This window comes from Schistocerca piceifrons, chromosome 1, assembly GCF_021461385.2.
Source record: "Schistocerca piceifrons isolate TAMUIC-IGC-003096 chromosome 1, iqSchPice1.1, whole genome shotgun sequence".
Taxonomy (NCBI): domain Eukaryota; kingdom Metazoa; phylum Arthropoda; class Insecta; order Orthoptera; family Acrididae; genus Schistocerca; species Schistocerca piceifrons.
In genome coordinates this window covers 1,060,293,229-1,060,316,225 of record NC_060138.1, presented here as the reverse complement: position 1 = coordinate 1,060,316,225, position 22,997 = coordinate 1,060,293,229, and the positions used below count along the sequence as shown (strand labels likewise).

Here is a 22,997-nt window from a genome sequence, read left to right as displayed (position 1 = left end):
GATCTACCCATCTAATCTTCAGCATTCTTCTGTAGCACCACATTTCGAAAGCTTCTATTCTCTTCTTGTCCAAACTATTTATCGTCCATGTTTCACTTCCATACATGGCTACGCTCCATACGAATACTTTCAGAAATGACTTCCTGACACTTAAATCTATACTCGATGTTAACAAATTTCTCTTCTTCAGAAACGCTTTCCTTGCCATTGCCAGCCTACATTTTATATCCTCTCTACTTCGACCATCATCAGTTATTTTGTTCCCCAAATAGCAAAACTCCTTTACTACTTTAAGTGCCTCATTTCCTAATCTAATTCCCTCAGCATCACCCGACTTGATTAGACTACATTCCATTATCCTTGTTTTGCTTTTGTTGATGTTCATCTTATATCCTCCTTTCAAGACACTGTCCATTCCATTCAACTGCTCTTCCAAGTCCTTTGCTGTCTCTGACAGAATTACAATGTCATCGGCGAACCTCAAAGTTTTTATTTCTTCTCCATGAATTTTAATACCTACTCCGAATTTTTCTTTTGTTTCCTTTACTGCTTGCTCAATATACAGATATGCTAAGTAAAATCAACTGCCTCCATAAGCTCCCATTAAACAGCTTGGTGCACAGTTGTTGCATGGCATTGCCAACAGATGACAGCACAGCAGTCAGTCTTCTGTTTACTACAGTGTGGGTTCGTTCTCTATGCAGTTGTAGAAAAGAAAAACGAGTTGCATGTATTGAATAGTGACTATAATGTATTAACTAAATGTCAGAGCAGGGCCGGCTCTAGGAGGAGGTGAGCCATGCTCCCACTCAGGGTGGCAGGTTTTTGGTACTGGCAAAATCTTAACTTTTAATATGGTTCCAAAAGACAATGAAAGTTTCAGTAAATGAGGAAGTGAGAGACTAAGTTGTAAATACAAATTATTTATAGAATCTAGTGTCTCACTGGAAATTGTCCACGGTGTTGTGAAACATGGCAAATGAAGCATTGGAGTTGGTCGTTGCCAACTCAGTTTTTACCATGTGCCTACACAACAATCGAAAGGTACGTCAATTTGAAAGCTCGCACAGAAGCGAAAAACTTTATTATGAAGAAATAAAAGTAAATGAAAGCAAATGATGGCCTAACAGTTCCTATACAGCAACCAGGAACAGTTACAGCAGTACCACTGACAAAAACACTTTTTAATAAATAAATAAATAAAGAATAATTTAATAAATAAATAAATAAAGAATAAGTAAAATATGCACTGCCCGTCATGTCCCATGAATCGAGACATTGAGGTTGAGTGGCGTTAACAGCATGGAAATATGCATAGAGTGCTTCCCTCCCATTTGGCTCTGTCATTAATACCACTTACATTCGTCGTCATCTTGCCAACCCGCTACAAATTAATGTTTTCTGCTTTGTCTGTAGCTTCTTTTCAGTTTTCGCTTATTTCATTTTCCTTTTTGGTGTTGCCATACTCAGTAGATATCAGTATAAAGATCATAACAGAAAAAACCTGCCAAACCTTGTTTTGGAGCTGAAGCTACTTAACTACACTGCATGAACTGTTTATCCAGTTTCATTGTTTGTATTTCAACAACATTATTTGGGATTTAACTGTCCTATTTCTCTACAGTAAATGAAAGTGTGTTCAAAAATGCTTGTTTTGAGCCATAAGTCGTGGTCATGGAATGTCAGAAAGCACACCTTGCCGATATCCAATCACAGCCATTTTTCCGACATATAATACGGACACAGTAAATCAGGCATTGGCGATTTATACTTTTTTTTCCAAACAAAACATTTGTATGAAAGTCAATCGCTGTCCTTAATTGCACAGCAGAAGCTCTGACGATACTGCCAACAGTACAGTACTCAGCTGTGCTAGTTGCTACTGGTCTCTCACCGCGTGCTTCCTTTTGTGCAGGAAGCAAGAAACAGTGAACAGATCTTAATTACGTACTCTGCGAATGACGCAACTTCATATCACACAACATAATTTTATTGGACTTACAACAAATGTATTACACTGTAAGCGTTTCACTTCTGTTTCACTACTGGTGCCCCATACCTGGCTCTAGTCTTAAAGAAGTATTCATGTCAAAAAGACCTACAAGTACATTTGTTATGAAAAAATAAGATGTTATGGATGAATGACATGAAAAGGGTTGAATATGTTTGAATACCTTGTGACAAAACCAGCTTTTGTTTCAAATGAAGCAGAAAGAAATATGGAATCATTTACTCATCCAGTATTGCGTATGGGAGCAAAAATTAAGCAGAACACAAGTGACATATTTACAATGCAGTTCAAAGAGTGCAATACACACAAGGACATTGTAATCAGGATCATATTTTCAATATGCCATATTTACAATGCAGTTCAAAGAGTGCAATACACACAAGGACATTGTAATCAGGATCATATTTTCAATATGATGACAGCCACGTGATTGAAATTACAATGTACACTTCACCACAACAATCAGTAAAACACGCACACCTCACACACACAGACTGCTAATTCCAGCATCTCAGGCCGAGACACTGGAGTTGGCAGAGAGAGAGAGAGTGTGTGTGTGTTTTACTGACGAAAACTGTGGGCGAAAGCTATATGTAATTGTCTTTTAATTGTGCCTGTCTGCAACTTGACCTGCCTTCTTTATGGTAAGTAGCAATCTGTCTTTTCCTACATTGTAGATATGGCTACCTGGAGCTCCCATTGTTTGCTACTTATATTAGGCTATTGTACAGATCAAGAAATATGGCTCAAAAATATTTCAAAATTAATTTTACTCATTAAAGAACACCTTTCAAACGAAATTTGCCCTCATTAGAAAACTCTTATTAGTGTGTTTGATGTTGCCAAATGATTCCTACGATATCCCGATTTTCATATCCAACATCTGTGGGTCCATTTATTCCTTCATCAACAGCTAAAAGCTGTTCAATTCCCATATGAATAATTTCACTTGTCACCATTTTGTGTTTCCAACTCGTGTGTAGAAACACTAACGTGCACGTAAGGGTAGTGGGTAGTGGTGGGAGGATGCACGTGTAAGAAATTCATGCCTATAGAAACCTGACTTTAGAGTGGTGGAGGCAATAATAAAGGGAGATGGCACTACGAATACTGAGAGTAAGCATTGGATGAGGGGGGGGCTGTCCGCCATATTGTTAAAACCAAAACGAGGATTTCTCCCTTAAAACACTGTGTGAAACTTACCCACTCTACTTAAAGCTACTGAACTGACAGTCACAGGCACGTCTTAGTATGTACTTAGATACGACATCGTTTGTCGGTATACTGATAATCAGACGGTTCAAAACTTAATGTATCGATGCAAAATTACATGTGTTAAGCATTAACTACATGACAGCAAAACAGCTGACAGAACAAATGACTCAAGATCCTTCTGATCATTTCACTACCAGAATGTATGACTATCATAATGTAAGCAGCATGTAGTCAGAGGCACACGACAGTATTGTATGAAAATTATTGATTGAGCTTAAATGCAATTGAGCATTACCACTAAAACCAAAAGCTTACACTAAATGTCAAGTAAAGCCTATTTTTTTCTCTCTCTCTCTCTCTTGCACATTCATACAATTTTATAGTACAGGTTATAGCATCAGGGCTGTGATAAGAGTTAAATACAAGGAAGAAGAAACTCTAGTGTTGGATCGGAAAATAGATTTCGCTCAGGGATAAATCAGGTGCCAGAAACACCTTTATAGTAGAAATAAAACTCGTAAAGTAAAATTATGTCTGCTTTGGCAAACTAACCCACAGGTTGCATGTAAATATCATCTGCAGACATGCCATTTTTTCAATATTTTATAATCTTATTGCGTTTGTTGATGTCGATATGTTGAATAACTAATTTGTTGTTGAACAGCTGCCACATCACACTCGGGGGCTGTTCCCCACTTGTAATTCACAATTTGTACAGTGCTTGGTCTAGCAAACCATGAGGTTTATATGACACGCTTTTTTGGTTACATATTAAGTCAATCATTAACGGTTGTGGGTTACATCATTTGTTTTCAAATATTGTCTGGCCGCTTGTGCAATTACTCCCCAATAACTGCAACTGACTGTTCATGTTTCAAAATTCAGCCACCATGGAGCAGTGGTGGAAGACAAGTGGTGTCACAAACTATGACCGAGTTGAACTATTTGTGTCAAGACAAAAGTTGTGGCATTTTAGCGACACCACTGAAAACTAGGTGATCACTTATGCTACTGCAGTGCCACTGCGATGTGCCGACAGCTGTGGTATCATTGTAGTTGCGTGTGTGTACCAGGGATTGTAACGTCAAAAAGACTACTACAGTGCAAGAGAGGCAGCACAATACACTAAATACTCATAAATATTTGCTCGCAACTATGAGAACTTCTTGAAATCTTTTGTGCTAAGCATAAAAAATACGTAACTGGTGCTGTTTTTCATTGTTACATTGGCAGGCTTTCCAGAAACATCGATTCTGATGAATGAAATTGAGTCAAATGTTTCTGTTTCACATTTGTGACTGGCACTTCTTGGAACCGCGGCGATACAAAATGTTAACTGTAGAATGAAAGGAGTTAGTAGTAAATTTAAATGTCTTGCACAATGCGGCAGTTTTCCAAGCATCTTATATCTTCTGAACTATGTGTCATAGAATGATATAATATTGTAGGTATGTTCAGTAGCTTATGTGGATACTGTTTGCAAATAGAGGCAGGAGCAAGGAAGTAATAAATTTAAATGCATGATGCAGTAGTTTCTCACGCACCTTATTCTTTATGTATGGTGTTGTATCCCCAGATTTGTGTGTCGTACAGTGATATAATTTCGCACTTGCGTTCAGTGGTATATGTGCATACTGTCTGTAAAATGTATCACGAATACAGTTATTAGTAAAGAAGTAGTAAATCATAACATCATGCCAAAAGTGATACTTTCATTGCATGAACAGCAGAAAAGTAGGAAGCAATAAACATTTTTCCTTTCATCATTTTCTGGGGGTTGTCAGAGAGGAAAAATTTCGTATATGTTTGAAATTGTGTGTACAGTTCGTTGCATGTCACTAATTCTCAAATACGGGATGACAAAGTATGGGTATTCTCGCGTCATAGGCCGCACTGCTTTTTCACCCCCTCGATAAGTGGGTTGTTCTTACCCTCACAGTAATTCTTACCAGACCATAAATGATATCTGTACCAATTTGGCTGAAATCGGTCCAGTGGTTTAGGAGGAGATGTGGAAAACACATACACCTATTTTTATTATATGTATGGATAGTGACAGATTTGATAAGATTGTCTCATTGATTTTGGTAACATAAATTTTGTTGCTGATTGGTACTAATTATCTGCTATGTATTGTCAGTGTTAATAAATACAATGTAGTAAATACCCAGACATTACAAATGCCAGAAACTGAGTGATTTCAAGAAAAATTATCACTGATTAAGTTGGTAAGGAGTGGCTGCAGTGTGTCCATTGGTTATGAATTTCATATGCAGTTTAACGTTACAATATAATTATGTGTAACAGTGCATCAGATATATTTCTACCTGTGTTGCCTCCCCTACAAAGTGAGTCAAGTAAATTTGTGTGTCATTTATAGCAGTGAGTACAGTATGTGACCAACAATTATCGGATCTTGTGGTCCGATCCTTGTATGGAAGAGGTAAAATTTATTCATTTTGAAAGTGAAGTTATGGAAAGTGAGAGCTTTTTGCTTTCAATATCCCAGAAATCAAATGAAGACCACACTTCTGCAGAAAAGTTCCTCAGGGAATAAAATTACACCAGGATGTACTAAATTTTTGCAAGGTTGAGAAGTACCAAATCTCTAAAAGTCTAACAAGAACCTAGTACTTGTTCAGTTGTTTTCATCAACGAGAATGCTATGAGACTGAAAACACAAAGCAAGGTTATTAAACTAGAAGGAATACCTCTGGTCAGTCGAATTGTGATCATCCAGTGGCCACCACGTGGATAGCTTTCATTGAACCGTAACCCATTGGAACTGGGAGAATGCCTTTGCTGAAAGCATTTGGATGATCATGATGTTTGTGATCCTTAAGGTCAGTTCACACTGACTTTCAAAACAATCGTAATCCATCGCAAATGGCGGCATCCACACTGTTTGTTACATCATGGCACCGTCAAGGTTTCCTGGGAAGAAAGTTTTTTATGGCTTACATCATCATATATTTTGATCATGTGACCCCAAAGGTCATTTCTTGGGTAACCCACAGTTCACAAGACTTCCAAAAAATGTGACATCATTTTGCTGTCACATTCTGTATCAAAGACAAAAAGAGCTGTCTATTGACTATCTACATCTACTTTCTGCAAACCACCTGAGTTGCAGGGCATAAGGTACATCCTTTGTACCAGTTATTAGGGCTTCTTTCTGTTCCATTCACATATGTACCATGGAAAGAATGATTGTTTGAATGCCTCTGTGCTTGTAGTAATTATTCTAATCTTATCCTAATGATATCTATGTTAGCCCTACATAGAGGCTTCTAGGATATCACTAGAGTCATCATTTAAAGTCGGTTCTTGAAACAGTTAATAGACCTCCTCAGTATAGTTTATGTCTATGTTCAAGAGTCTACCAGTTTAGTTCCTTCAGTATCTCTGTAGCACTCTGCCATGGATCAAACAAACCTGTGAGACCATTTGTGCTGCACTTCTCTGTATACGTTCAAAATTCCCGGTTAGGCGTATTTGGTACGGGTCCCACACACTTGAGCAATATTCTAGAACTGGCCTCACAAGTGATATGTAAGGAATCTCCTTTGTAGATCATTTTAAGATTGTGGGACATGTCACTGGTTTGCAAATGTCGCCCACAGATTGCTGCAGAAAATTAAACATAGGTTGCCATTCGTATGGTTAAGCTGCAAAAGTGTACTTGCCGACCACCGTTTCCGCGTTTTTCAGAAATAAAATGAAAACATACTGAAACCGAATGTAGTACGGCAGTGTTGGATGTGGAAACTTGGCGCCATTCACCTCAAGTGAAGAGAGAACTGGAGGTTATGCTTTTTCTTTGCTGCAGGTATATGGTAACCAAGACATTTTGTCATTTATAAAAACCTGAAGTTATGCATTGATGTGGCTGGGCAACGGATAAGGAGAATTATTGGCTACAATTAAATCCGCTCCTTATGAAAAAGTTGTACTGTTTTACCCAATATACCTTCATCAAAGCCAAAAATGAGGTGACCTACTGATTTACTAGCAAAAGACCTGAAGTCCGACATTGATTCCAATAATTTTTATATCCAACAGTGTTCATTAAGATTTCTCAATAAAATATATGTTTAGAAACTGTGAAAACTACTGTCATAAGTTGGTCTGTCATTAGAAAGTACGAGTAGCTATTCCAGCAGGCAATTTAAAGCAGCACCTCATTTATCTTTTGCCCTGTGAATAAATGCTATTTCAGAACACAGAGAATCTCTCGAAAACGTGCCATTATTGGTAAAATTTGTTGTAACAAAATTATGAAAAATGTCATATTGCTGGTTAAAGATGTACTTCGTTTAAAGACATTTTAGTTTTGCCAAATAAGTGTCCTGAAAGAACCAGCCCGTAAATTTTCTGTTATACTTTATAGATGACAAACTAAGTTGCCTTTTAATTCTTTTGCAAATGTGTCAGTCCTTTCTATTCTTTTTAGACTGTTGTTGTTGTTGTTGTTGTTGTTGTTGTGGTCTTCACTCCTGAGACTGGTTTAATGCAGCTCTCCATGCTACTCTATCATGTGCAAGCTTCTTCATCTCCCAGTACCTACTGCAGCCTACATCTTTCTGAATATGTTTAGTGTATTCATCTCTTGGTCTCCCTCTACGATTTTTACCCTCCACGCTGCCCTCCAATACTAAATTGGTGATCTCTCGATGTCTCAGAACATGTCCTACCAACCGATCCCTTCTTCTAGTTAAGTTGTGCCACAAGCTCCTCTTCTCCCCACTTCTATTCAATACCTCCTCATTAGTTATGTGATCTACCCATCTAATCTTCAGCATTCTTCTGTAGCACCACATTTCGAAAGCTTCTATTCTCTTCTTGTCCAAACTATTTATCGTCCACGTTTCACTTCCATACATGGCTACACTCCATACAAATACTTTCAGAAACGACTTCCTGACATTTAAATCTATACTCGATGTTAAATTTTTCTTCTTCAGAAACGCTTTCCTTTCCATTGCCAGTCTACATTTTATATCCTCTCTACTTCGACCATCTTTTACCAGGTGATCAACATGTTTTGAATGTTTATTCGCATTTGCGTGTTTCATGCCTGATTTGAAAGTTATTAACAATTCATATAATGTCATATATTACAGAACATACTTCTATTAACTTAGTAAGGTAGACCCAGAACTTTGTTAAAATGTGAAGCTGAAGAAAAAAAATATGCAGACAGGGCAGGATGCGAACCTGCTACAAAGCTACACTACATTCTGTAACTAAACGCTTATACCCACAATGACTTAGCGAAAGCTTGCAATTTTTACTGTTACTTAGATCTCATGAAGGCTTTAACTGCCAGTGAGTCATTATGTGCCATTATTTTGAAGTGGCATACTTTTAGTGCATACAAGTTACGATACAAAGTTACGGAATCCAATATGCTTCCCAAGCACCCTGCATCGAACGTTAACGGTATTCGATAGCAGTTCCTGTGGTCTGCTGTATGTGCGCGTGATGTCAGAAAGATGTCATGGTTTTTTCCAACGAGCCCGTACACGTTCAAACAATGTTTCAGTTTAACCTCACTTTGAAGCAGACGCTGTTCGTGTTCGTATTTATTTTGATAGTAGTGAGAACGGCCATAAGTGCAGACAAAGGAATCCTAGCATTCACTTTGGGACTGTGTTTAATGAAGAAGAAGAAGAAGACTCTGGTCCAGGGAATGGCTTAAAATTAGAGCTTTATCCATGAAAATACTCTAAAGGAAACATTACGCTCACAACCCGATGAGTATGTCAACTGTCTTCGAGTGGACAAACTCCTAAAAGACCAAACTTGCTGTCAAGTTCGCTCTTGTCTATCCACGAATGTATCAAACAATCTCGTACGCCTACTAAGAAAGCTTGTCAATTTAACCTTAACTTTTGAAGTAGACACTTTTCGTGTATGTTGTATTTTGGCACCTGTGGGAATGGCTACAAATGCAGATAAAGCTAGTCTAACATTGCCTCTGGCACTGTGTTTAAAGAAGAAGAAAACAATACGCCGGTCCAGAGAATGGTTTAAAATGAGAAATATACAACTGGAAGTCTCTCAATGGAAATGTTTCACTCAGAACCTGATTATTACATCTACTTTCTGCGGAAGGATAGTGAACGTTTAATAACTTGTTTAACGTTACTTCACCCTCACATTGAAAAAGAAGACACAAGTCTGCGACTATTTATTCTCTTCTGCTTGGTCCACTAATGACAGGTTATTAAAGCATTGCAATGTGGCAACATATAGCCCACATCGTCCGTGGAAGAACCAGATAACTTCGATTTATTTTATTTCATTCCACTCCTCTTGTATGTCACTGTATGCGTTATAAAATATTGATTTTTTTCATAAACTCTTAATGCACAATATACATCTGGGGAGGTGTGGTACCTCTACCATCTTTCTGTCAATCAAAATTTCTCTCGAACGCGTCCTGCGCGATCTATGCTTGACAAACACGTCAAACTGCGCTGTGCACGGTCAAATGTTTGGCAAACGTAGTTAAGTTTGACAATGTTCTACCGTTTACAGGGTCTTGTGACCTGCAGTGGCACATGCTGTGACGTACGTGTCACGGCTACGGCTGCGGTCACAGTGGCTCCAATATCTGTGTGGATTCCGCCGACGACCGACATCGGCCGGAGGTGGCTGATTTTTTCAAATCAGTACGCCACTACGTGCGCGGTCACACTATAGCTGATAGTATCTCCCGAACGTACAGACTTCGGTCGACAATCGGTGAAATTCGAAGCAGTTTGTTTTCTTCGGTCAGATCGAAATATGGAGTGTGAGAAACTGATAAGTTTAGTCCAAGAAAAAGTGAGTTTGTGGCGTCCTGAACATGAAAATATCATAATCGGAACATAGTTCGGAATCCATGGACCGAAATCGCAGGTGTATTCGAAACCTCACACAGGCAAAATCTTTATTGGAAATTTTAGGCATAGATTACAACCTCAAAAAATAAATTGTTCAAGTGAAAAGGGTGGTGTATCGTGCTTGTAGTAGGTTGCCATTATCTGTCTACAAATCTTAATATTAAGTGGTGTGCAGATGTGGTGTACGGTATGTACTTTTAAGTGCTTTAGGTTTTCAGAATATCTTATGCTACACTCTATGCTTGCTTTCACTCGTGTGCTAAGTGACAGTCATTGAAGGTTAATTGACCTACGTCTGCACAACTTTAAAGAAATACAGTGAAACAATATTTTAACTTGCTTTTGAAGGTCGCCATGAATTATCTCGGGTTCCTATGTAACAACGTTTCTCCCGTCGTCTCACATGTTCGTAAAACTTGTCTAGTTCTTCCGACAACTGAGGACAGAGCGTATAGTACTCGCCACATTCTTTACGATACAGAAACAAGCATTCACGTGCATTCGGCGTTTCGTTAACACTGGAAGCAGCTATGCAGCACTCGTATCCAAGCACAGGGGCGCAGGGGCGTCGTGGTATCTATCCCACCCTGCGAGATTGAAATCTAACCTACTTCTACGTAGGCTAGATTCTAACCTAACCTAACCTAACCTAACCTCCTTGACCCTGCCAAAAATTGACGAAGGAGATCGGACTCACTATGACCACGCTGTCGGCCGATGTTACCGGGCTACGTCTGGCGACGGTGTCTGACGACCGTTATCGGTGCCTCTGTGAACGCAGCCTAAGGCTGCGGTCATAAAGGCATCGATATCAGTGTATTCCGCAGCCGCGGCTGAAGACGGTCGATCTTTTCAAATCAGTATGCCACTATGAGCGCGGTCATACTGTACTCGACCTCATCGCCCGAACGTGTAGACTTCGGACGGCAATCGATGAAATTCAGTCTTTTTATTTCTCTTGGTCAAGTCGACCTATGTTCTCACATATGAGCTGTGAGAAATCGATATTTAACCAAGAAAGAATGAGTTTGTGGCATCCTGAGGATAAAAATATCATAGACGGGATATAGTTCGGAATTTGTCTACTGAGATAGCAGGTTTATTGGAAACCACAAATAGGCAAAATCTTTTGTCGGAAATTTTAGGTGTGAATTAATAATTTTTTTCAAATGAGAAGGCTGGCTTCTTATGCCTAAAGTTACTGTAGTGGATCTTTGTGTTGTAGTAGGTGGACATTAGCTGCCTACGAATTATTATTACTGCTTACTGCCGTTTTTATGCAAAGCTAATTTCTTAATTCTTGCACCGCAAATCCAGTGTTAAATATTTTCTAAGGCTAATTTTGAAGCTATGCGTTGTGCATATTCACTAAAAAGACACTGTGATAACTTATAGATGATTTCCTTTATTAAAAGCTGAAATAATACTGCCACAAGAACCCTTGTTACTTCCTTTCTCAAACCAAATGAGCAAGTGTTTAAAAGACCACAGAAGCTTCCTGTTCTAGACTCTGATTATCTGAATATGCTGCCACTGTTGTATTAATTTTCACCATCTTTAGAATAAAGTGGGCTGCTGTGAAACTCGCAGATATAACATTCATTAGTTAAATAATTCTTCTTTGCTTTCACACAAGTTTTATCTGTGCATCATATAATAGAAACAGGACCAGCCTTCACCTCGTAACTTAACCGTTGTATGTTCGTAACCTCATTGGCAAAACCTTGATGCACAAAAGTCTCACATCCTACCACCGGTGCATAATAAACCATGCCCGGAACAACGTGTTTGGGAGAGAGCTTTAAAGCGGTGTATCGTTGAAACGACATATTTTCTTAATATACCCGTGTAAATATGAAACACACCAAGAACTGCATTTTAGATTCAAAGTTAGCTGTTCTTTGTCACGCTAATCAGTGGTGGGAGAAGGAAAATGCTGACACAAAGTTAAAGCATTTTTAACTCTTGCATGAAGGCGTTTACCTCCTCACCTTATTTTCATAAAATTTGTCGCCTAATTCCAATAACTGATGACAACGTACAGTACTCGCGACGATCTTTTCGAAGCAGATATAGCTTATTTACATGCATTCGGTATCTTTTTTTATAGCAAACGCCGCACTGAAGCACTCTTCTCCAAACACAAAGGCGTCGTGGTATCAATCCCACCTTTGGAGGTTAAAATCTAACCTATACGTCTTACGAATAACAGATTCTAATCTAACCTAACCTAACCTCCTTGACCCTGCCACTAACTGACGACGGAGATCGCCAACCCATGAAATAAATTTTTTTTTATTTTTTTCCATAACGAAACTGATAAGTTTACTCAAAGTCGGACTTTGTGGCATCCTGAGCATAAAAAATCATAACCGACATAAAGTTAGAAATCTACGGACAAAATACCAGGTTTATTGGAAACCTCAAGTGGGTAAAATCTTTATCAGAAATTTTAGGTGTGGATTATAACGTGGAAAAATAATTTGTTCAAGTGCCAAGGATGGCTTACGTTTGCTTGAAGTTACTGCAGTGGATCTTTTTGCGTTGTGGTAGGTAGACATCAACATTCTATAAATTATTGTTACTCCTTACCGGCAGTATGGTCGGGATTTGTTATAGCGTAGTGATTCTGTTACATGAAGTAATTTGCAAATGTGCACGTATATGTTTCCACTTTTCAGTGCTTTAGGTGTTCAGAGTATCTTACACTAAGCTTTGTGTTTGTCTTTCACACGTATTCTGAATGAGTCACGGAAGGTTTATTGACGTACGCCTGCACAACGTTAAATAAATTCAGCAAAACAGATTTCGAGTAGGTCCGTACTTTGAGGTGTGTTAAAAATCCGATTCTCACATTAAAGATGCAGTTCTGGTTCTAGTAAAAACCATATGTGACATCTTTCGGATAATTAGGCCTGTAACACTTTCTGGAAAGTACAGTTTCAAAGTTTCTGTGTGATATGTTGGATGTTATTTACGATGACGTAAATACCGATTTAAATTCTAATATTTTCACTTTGACACCCCAAATAGGGATTGGAGCGCTTGCAAGGAGGAACTCGGGGTTCTTGCCGGGCTAACCGGCTTTCACAGGTACAGGAACACTAAGAAGTCTAATAATTCAGCCCAGCTACTTGTGCGAGCTGGCTCGCTCTCACACCACTGCAGTGAGTAACCACGTACCGCATAAGGATGGCTCGTCAACGTGTTTCGTGGCAAATTTATTTTTAAGACTGTTATATTAATGAGAAATTGCAGTGAAATTCAATATTATGAGAAATGGCAATGAAATTCAACATCTCTTTTTAATATTGTAGGTTGTAAGGTCCACCACTTCTGCGAAACACAATTTTTTTTTTTTGCTAGTTCCCAAACATGTTTCAGCACCACTGTGCCATCATCAGTGGGTTTCCATTTTATTTAATCTTTACACTTGGTGTGCATGATTTTTCAGGATCATCTGTGTATTATTTATTACAGGTAGCTTGTCATGTTTTCGTGTGGCAAGCCGTTTAGTCTCAGCAACACGTAAATATAACACGTATTTTCAGAAATAAGGTCGTAACAGCACTTTGCACTTCACCAAAACCCAGTGTAATTGTTCGACAATTACGCTTTGTGCTGAAACATGTTTGGGAACTTGGAAAAAACGGTGTTTTGCATAACTGGCGGACCTTACATCCTACAATTTTAACTGCAAACACGGTAAGCACAAGGAGCTGCAAATCAGATTGTGAATATCTCTCTTAATATTTTGATGATGCAAAGAGCCGTAGGCAGGAGGGGTGGGGGGGGGGGGAGGGGGAGGGGCCAGCTAAATAAGGTGGTATTTCTTACGACTATTGGAGCCTTATGATGACTGCCATTTTAGGACGAAATTTAAATTGACGAACTTATATTTCATTACCATTTTATTTAAACGTTATACATAAAAACGCAGAATGTCAGTTATTATTTTAAAGGATCAACGTGTGTTACCATTTTTTGAGTAATACTAATTCGAACGCAAGCTCTTATGTTGTCAGTGAGCTTCTGTGGGCGGATTGCGTTCTCTTCATGACGTAAAAAGCAGCATGCACATTTTAGTCGAAACATTGACTCAATCATAGCTGTAGATCTCTAAAGTCGTGAAGCTTTACAGAAACAGAAGTCGACGAGACATAATTTTTCTGTATAACTATAATCACCCAAACATCACAGTGCAGGTGTTTAAGTTCTAGCTGTAGCCGAGTTTCCACAGTCAGCATAACCCGGGAACCAGCGAAAGTGCGCGACCATCCGCAAGCTGAAAAGCAGTTGTGGTAACTTGATCTGACTGCAGATTCATTCGTTGAGTGTTGATCCACAAAAACAAAAATGTATTTTTGTAATGAAAATGTTGGGCAAACTATTGAGATCTTTATTTCTGTACTCCCATATGATGAATACTTTCTTCAGTCATATCGCGTAAGAGGGTTTTTTTTTTTTTCATCTTTTTTTCACATCTGCTTCTCTCTGTTCGCCTTCCAAGTGTCCCTAATCTTTTGCATGGAAGCTATTGTAATGCTGTTGTAAACTGAATTTTTTTTCGTTCTGTTCAAAGTTTTGAAGCACACTAGTAGAACATTTAAGCGTATCAAGATACCATCACATATATAAAAAAACATGTACCGCGTGATCAAAAAGTCAGTATAAATTTGAAAACTGAATAAATCACGGAATAATGTAGATAGACAGGTACAAATTTACACACATGCTTGGAATGACATGGGGTTTTATTAGAACCAAAAAAATACAAACGTTCAAAAAATGTCCGACAGATGGCGCTTCATCTGATCAGAATAGCAATAATTAGCATAACAAAGAAAGACAAAGCAAAGATGATGTTCTTTACAGGAAATGCTCAGTATGTCCACCATCACTCGTCAACTCACTGTAGTCGAGGAATAACGTGAACAGCACTGTAAAGCATGTCCGGAGTTATGGTGAGGCATTGGCGTCGGATATTGTCTTTCAGCATCCCTAGAGATGTCGGTCGATCACGATTCACTTGCGACTTCAGGTAACCCCAAAGCCAGTAACCGCACGGACTGAGGTCTGGGGACCTGAGAGGCCAGGCATGACGAAAGTGGCGGCTGAGCACACGATCATCACCGAACGACGCGCGCTAGAGATCTTTCACGCGTCTAGCAATATGGGGTGGAGCGCCATCCTGCATAAACAGCGTACATTCCAGCAGGTGTTTATCAGCCACGCTGTGGATGATGCGATTCTGTAACATATCGGCGTACCTCTCACCCCTCACGATAGCAGTTTTGCTGTCCAGCGCCATCCGTCGGACATTTTGTGAACTTTTTTTTTTTTTTTTTTTTTGTTCTAATAAAACCCCATGTCATTTCAAGCATGTGTGTCGATTTTTACCTCTCTATCTACATTATTCCGTGGTTTATTAAGTTTTCAAATTTATACTGACTTTTTGATCACCCTGTAGAGTAGTCTTCCTGAAATGATACATTTACGTTGATTTGTCTGCTTTGAAGTTCCTAATGCTACCGTTATGCTCCTTTCCATCCCTTTAAAAACAGCTACACTTTTATTTTAAGGGGAGATTCCACCCTGAAACTTCTGTGTTCTAATTATAAGCACGTCTAAGAAATGTTTGAAGTACGGACTGCACAAGGGGGTACAGCACAACGAGAGATGCCAAAAATCTATCACCATCAAACAGAACCAGCTTTACACCGAACTTGGCATAAACTCGAACTGGGAAAAACAAGTTGCAAGATTTCAAGGAAAACTGAAAAGAAACAGCAGTCAGTCGTTGGAAATCAGTTCCTTTGTCTGTTGACTGTGTAAATATAAATTTAGGATATATAATGAAGTCCTGTTCAGTACAATCAACAAGCTCCAAGGAAATAGGCATTGGCTGACGATCAGATATCCATGCTACTGTACTTCCTCAAGAAGATTATGAGTAGGTTTTTATTCAGAAATTTCAAGAAAAAAGCTACCTTGATCTTCAAATTACAAGAAGCCTCGTTTAAGTAAGAAGGGAAAAAGTAGTAGTTGTTGTTCTAAACTCAGTGCAACTTTTTTATCATAAATATTAACCAATATGATTGAAATTTTTGCAGAAAGTAGTCTCCATGTGAAACTTCCTGGCAGGTTAAAACTGTGTGCCGGACCGAGACTCGAACTCGGGACCTTTGCCTTTCGCGGGCAAGTGCTCTACCAACTGAGCTACCCAAGCACGACTCACGCCCCGTCCTCACAGCTTTACTTCTGCCAGTATCTCGTCTCCTACCTTCCTCCTTTCTTTCAGGAATGCTAGTTCTGCAGGGTTCGCAGGGGAGCTTCTGTAAAGTTTGGAAGGTAGGAGACGAGATACTGGCAGAAGTAAAGCTGTGAGGACGGGGCGTGAGTCGTGCTTGGGTAGCTCAGTTGGTAGAGCACTATCCCCCGAAAGGCAAAGGTCCCCAGTTCGAATCTCGGTCCGGCACACAGTTTTAATCTGCCAGGAAATTTCATATCAGCGCACATTCCGCTGCAGAGTGGAAATCTCATTCTAGTCTCCATGTGTTTGCGTACTTCTACGCATTAATATTATCGAAAATGTAATTTATACCCACTTGAGACTCCTGCTCTAGCCACGGCCTGTCTATCTTATGAACTTTAGGTTACACTCATTTCTTAGGGTTCGCTGAACCTTTTTGCGTTCTGCGCATCTCGTCATTATAAGCGCACTTGCGGAGCGCGCAGCCAGCGCATTGAGACGCGTAAAGATGTGTCCACACGATGCGCATAAATTTCCAATAGCAGTACTACACATGAGCTTCTGTGCATGCGTATTTTCATGGAAACGGGGGCCGCGAGTGAACGCATTCCTACTCGCCTTCGGTGGGAATCTTTGCGCTTTTTAGCAGACGACGGGCAGCTAGGGGTCTATATACGTTTGTGTAGTGTGTTGAGATTATGCTGTGAAGCGATTTATGTTCACTTTTGCCTCCAAAGGAAGCATACTTAAGTGCATAGACGATACAGATAAGAAAAAGTGTGCAGTGCCGCTTCTGAAGACTATTGGAATTAAAATTTGCAATGTGTTGCCTTGAGCGTCACGTATTAGATAAAGTCTCTGATCACATTTGTGTAAACAGTTAGATACCGTAAGCTTCGAAGTAGGAAAACTGAGAAGAAAAACGCAAAAATTCATGAAAAGTGGGTATTATAACTGAGGACGAATATTCATGCTACGGCGACTTGAAAGCAGTACTGAGGAACCTGACATCTGAACAAAAGTAGTGATGGGATATGTGTTGCTCCTCAAGAAACTACTAAAAATAGAAATGAAGCGCACTGGTGGTGGAAAAAATCAAAACTGAAAAACACAGCCACTGTTCTAGTGGATTCGGGCGTCTATGAAATACCCAAACTTGTCGGGTCCGAGGATGCTAATGTACGTATCATATTTCATGATTAAATACAAATGACGCATTGAAAGTAAAGTTACCTTCACATAACGACGAAGAAACTCCCTTAAGTATTTCTCAGTTTCAGAAATGATCATTTTTATTTATGCCTGTTAACGTTGATCCAGTGTGCAAAGGAATTGCATGGGTATGGAACGAGTCAGTTATACATAAAATTTGTACTTATAGATACAAATTGTAGTATTGTGTAGGAACAAAATGTGCTAATAATTACAAGTTCAGGCATTTTCTACAGTGAAAAGAATTATAAAACAATCAAATAATAAATTATAATTATTCCACGTTACAAGTTACAACTTTGATAGAACTGAAATGCTTTGTTCTGAAATGAGGAATACATAATTCCAACGAGTATGTAAGTCGCCAGTTACTACGTAATAAAATCTTATCGCCAGCCTTATTGCTGCAGTTTCCAAACCAGAAAATCTAAAATCTCGTCTTCACCCCTTCTGAAATTTGCAGACATAACTTTGCCATCACTTTGTATTTCTCGTACCTCTGTTGTTTACATACTTTTTACCTACAGTCGCTTTTGCCGGTTTTCTTTTTCTGACACCTTTTCATCACAGTAAACACAATGCAAGCTCCCAAACAAAGAAGGAGATTGATAGCAGACTGGTTGCAAAATGAGGCAACGTATGGTCACAGTTGTGTTGTTTAGTTTGTGGTGTTTATAAAAGTTTGTCGAAAAAAGCTCTGCTGTAACCGGATGCATGTCGTACAGCAGGGCAGAAGGTCGGAATATAATCCACCATTCTTTCCCAAGAGATGTTCAACTGCAGAAAGTCTTAATTACGAAGCGCCACCGAAAGATAGCGTCAGTGTTACATCAGCAGTGTGATCGTTACATTTCATGCGTGATGATTACGTCCGTAGAGCAGAACTTCTTAATCTACCACCTGGGAAAGTGGTTAAACCAGACGCAGTACCGGATGTAAATACACTCCTGGAAATTGAAATAAGAACACCGTGAATTCATTGTCCCAGGAAGGGGAAACTTTATTGACACATTCCTGGGGTCAGATACATCACATGATCACACTGACAGAACCACAGACACATAGACACAGGCAACAGAGCATGCACAATGTCGGCACTAGTACAGTGTATATCCACCTTTCGCAGCAATGCAGGCTGCTATTCTCCCATGGAGATGATCGTAGAGATGCTGGATGTAGTCCTGTGGAACGGCTTGCCATGCCATTTCCACCTGGCGCCTCAGTTGGACCAGCGTTCGTGCTGGACGTGCAGACCGCGTGAGACGACGCTTCATCCAGTCCCAAACATGCTCAATGGGGGACAGATCCGGAGATCTTGCTGGCCAGGGTAGTTGACTTACACCTTCTAGAGCACGTTGGGTGGCACGGGATACATGCGGACGTGCATTGTCCTGTTGGAACAGCAAGTTCCCTTGCCGGTCTAGGAATGGTAGAACGATGGGTTCGATGACGGTTTGGATGTACCGTGCACTATTCAGTGTCCCCTCGACGATCACCAGTGGTGTACGGCCAGTGTAGGAGATCGCTCCCCACACCATGTTGCCGGGTGTTGGCCCTGTGTGCCTCGGTCGTATGCAGTCCTGATTGTGGCGCTCACCTGCGCGGCGCCAAACACGCATACGACCATCATTGGCACCAAGGCAGAAGCGACTCTCATCGCTGAAGACGACACGTCTCCATTCGTCCCTCCATTCACGCCTGTCGCGACACCACTGGAGGCGGGCTGCACGATGTTGGGGCGTGAGCGGAAGACGGCCTAACGGTGTGCGGGACCGTAGCCCAGCTTCATGGAGACGGTTGCGAATGGTCCTCGCCGATACCCCAGGAGCAACAGTGTCCCTAATTTGCTGGGAAGTGGCGGTGCGGTCCCCTACGGCACTGCGTAGGATCCTACGGTCTTGGCGTGCATCCGTGCGTCGCTGCGGTCCAGTCCCAGATCGACGGGCACGTGCACCTTCCGCCGACCACTGGCGACAACATCGATGTACTGTGGAGACCTCACGCCCCACGTGTTGAGCAATTCGGCGGTACGTCCACCCGGCCTCCCGCATGCCCACTATACGCCCTCGCTCAAAGTCCGTCAACTGCACATACGGTTCACGTCCACGCTGTCGCGGCATGCTACCGGTGTTAAAGACTGCGATGGAGCTCCGTATGCCACGACAAACTGGCTGACACTGACGGCAGCGGTGCACATATGCTGCGCAGCTAGCGCCATTCGACGGCCAACACCGCGGTTCCTGGTGTGTCCGCTGTGCCGCGCGTGTGATCATTGCTTGTACAGCCCTCTCGCAGTGTCCGGAGCAAGTATGGTGGGTCTGACACACCGGTGTCAATGTGTTCTTTTTTCCATTTCCAGGAGTGTATACCAGGAAATGTTCCCAGTCTAAGTGGTAACTCGGCTGGAGAGAGAGAGAAAAAAAATAGATCACACAACAGCTTACAGATGTGAGAGATTGACAGTAAACATATCTGTGAACTTAGCAAACCCATAGAAAAATGAGAATATCGGAACTGCAGACTGGCAGCTATGTGTGCAAGACTGGGACATTGTGAGAAATGCCTCAAATTAAATGTGAAAGCTTGTGTTGAGAAAATAAAACGTCAGCAAAACTATCCTAAGAAGCGAGTGCAGAAGAAGGTGACAGAAATTTCCAAGAACGCAGATAAACTGCTTGCTAAGTGGAAAGAACTACCAAAGTAGCAAAGAGAGGACATTAAAAAGTAGTTACTCATAGTACTGATTTAGGAAGTGTAATTTTTCTAAAAGAAACCAAGACAGTTTCCCATTTCCAGGATAATCAACACTGACAAGATGAAGAACACGCTCTTTCAGATGCTTTCCTGGTGTCCTTACACGTGTTTTGCAGCTAATGAGAGCCCAGTCATCTGTATTGTCAAAAGTTGAACTGCTGTCATACGACGAAATGAAAGTAGACAGCAGTGTTGCATACTATTTAGTTGAAGATCGTGTTGTAGAGCGGGCGTTTTATTTATTATGATACGCGGTTTGTTTTCAGGATGTATGCAACCAGTATGCTATGATTTTGACCCACAGATAACAACTGATCAGTTAAAACACTATCACTTGCTCCATACAAGATGTTGGTTACAATGTTGTTGAAATAGTGTGCGATCTCGGCACAAAAAGTAGATCTGTTTGAAAAGATCTTGATGTGACAAATTGCTGCTTTCCAAATCCACAGTTTGAAAATAAACGAATCTAAGTGTTTTCAGATGATCAACATTTATTTAAATCAATGAGGAACCACTTTCTAGATGACGTGATAAATCTTCCAGTGGGAAAACTGTTGATAAATCCGTTGTAGAAAGCTTCTCGCATTAAATAGAAGAGAAATGAAGTTGTGTCCCAAACTGTCACGTATTCATCTGACTGTAAAGGGCAGAGAACGTCAAAGGGTTTATTTAGCAATGCATCATTTTCGAGTACCACGGCTAAAGCCATACAGTACCGTACCTGACAATTCCCCATTTTCAAACGACGCATTTGACATCGTAATTGCCCGAAAATTCAAGGACAAGAATAGGGTGTCATGTGGTTATGGGTTGCACGACGATGTCACTATACGTGTGCTGAAAAAGTGCGCAGTACAAATCGTTTGCTCCCCCGGAAAGGCATGAAACAACTGCTCGCTCTTTATTTGGACTGTTTGAGATATTCAGCCTCTGCAGATGAAATGTATTCCTACTGCACGGTTGAACCAAGACGCATTGGAACACTTTGCTCACAGATAAGAGGACTTTGTCATTTCCACTTGAATCCTTCCCCAATAAAAGTGCAGCATCGATTACAACTGCTACTCTTGGGGCACAATACTCATGAGAATGAAACTTCGTTAGAGGCAGATGACAGTGACGGACTTTTGGTGTCACATCAGTTCAGAGGAATTTTGCCCAGTATGAGCGACGCACTAGAAGAGGTACGTGGTGAAAGAGAACTGCAGGATATTACTGTTCCTCTACTACCTGCACCAAAAGAATCAGATGTCAGAGATGGATCTGACTGCTCTGCAGAAGGATTCAGATAAATGGATGACTACATTGCGCATGAGAATGAAACTTCGTTAGAGGCAGATGACAGTGACGGACTTTTGGTGTCACATCAGTTCAGAGGAATTTTGCCCAGTATGAGCGACGCACTAGAAAAGGTAGGTGGTGAAAGAGAACTGCAGGGTATTACTGTTCCTCTACTACCTGCACCAAAAGAATCAGATGTCAGAGATGGATCTGACTGCTCTGCAGAAGGATTCAGATAAATGGATGACTACATTGCGCATAGTGGACGACACACTGGGTACACCATATAGTGATATTTTAAGGCCTTATGCCATGCTGTGGAACATTTTGGCTGTATTAAAGTTGCACCTCGCGGTGAGCGTACAATACCGACAGGTGACTGGCTGCGTAGAGGGTCGCAGTTTAAACACATTTTTAATGTATTCAACGGTTTGCGAAGTATTTCGAAGGAAAAAAAAATGTGGTGAAACAAATCTGTGCTGCTGTCCAAACCAAATATGCCGATTTTTCATCCGAAATTCTCAAACTATATGTCAGAAGGTTTTCCATTCGTATGCGCTTCCTCAATATGAAGCTGAAAATAACAAAAGGCAGCAACACAAAAGAGAGAATCCCAGCAGTGGCACTCTTCACCCACTATTAATAATTAAACAGGTAAATTAGCTGTTGTAAATAATTTTGTGCCACTCATTGCAGTTATAACGAGTTACTTGTGCTTAAGAGCCGCTGCCTCGCTTTGGTCCTATAGTGACGTCAGTATGCCAGCCAATCGGAACCCGCTTCGCTTCGGACCTAACGCACCTTTTAATAACCTTTGCCGATACATAATAATGCGCACATGTCCATACTTCGTTTCGTCGTGCTTTTCCTTGTTGATATCAGTTGTAATTCGTTACTTTTGTTATTTGTGATAAATTGTTACCTTTCGTTAAAATTTGTTATAATGAATGGTGAAAGATCCATAGAAGCAGTGAGGCAGCAGTCTGAATTGTTCGACATTAAATTACTTGCCCTCTGCTACATTTATAAAGTGGATTTTGATACATACCGGAATCGAATGTAATATTTTACAGTGAAATGGTTTGCAACATGGCTGCAACTTGAACTGAAAAAAGTGTCTGATAGGTTATTATTTATTTATTTTCGTTACAGCCATCTATGGGCTACGTTTACACAACTTCCCTCACTTTCTAAAGTTCTCTTTCTTCCTCTTTCGCCAGTACTCCTTCATCCGTTGGCTCACTCGTGCACGTTCTTCTGCCGAGAATACTCTGTTCTTCCTCGTTTTCTCCTCGAAGAAATCCTTCACCTCCGCAACCTTTTCCCTAAAGATATGCCTTTTCACAATTTCTTCTGCCGTGATCCCGCATTTTTCTAG

At 40.5% G+C, this 22,997-nt stretch overlaps 1 protein-coding gene across 2 annotated transcripts in view; it reads left to right on the top strand.

Annotated features, from left to right (window-relative positions):
• Positions 1-22,997, top strand: part of LOC124748395 (traB domain-containing protein) — a 142,170-nt gene that overhangs the window by 104,075 nt on the left and 15,098 nt on the right. The window lies entirely within an intron of this gene.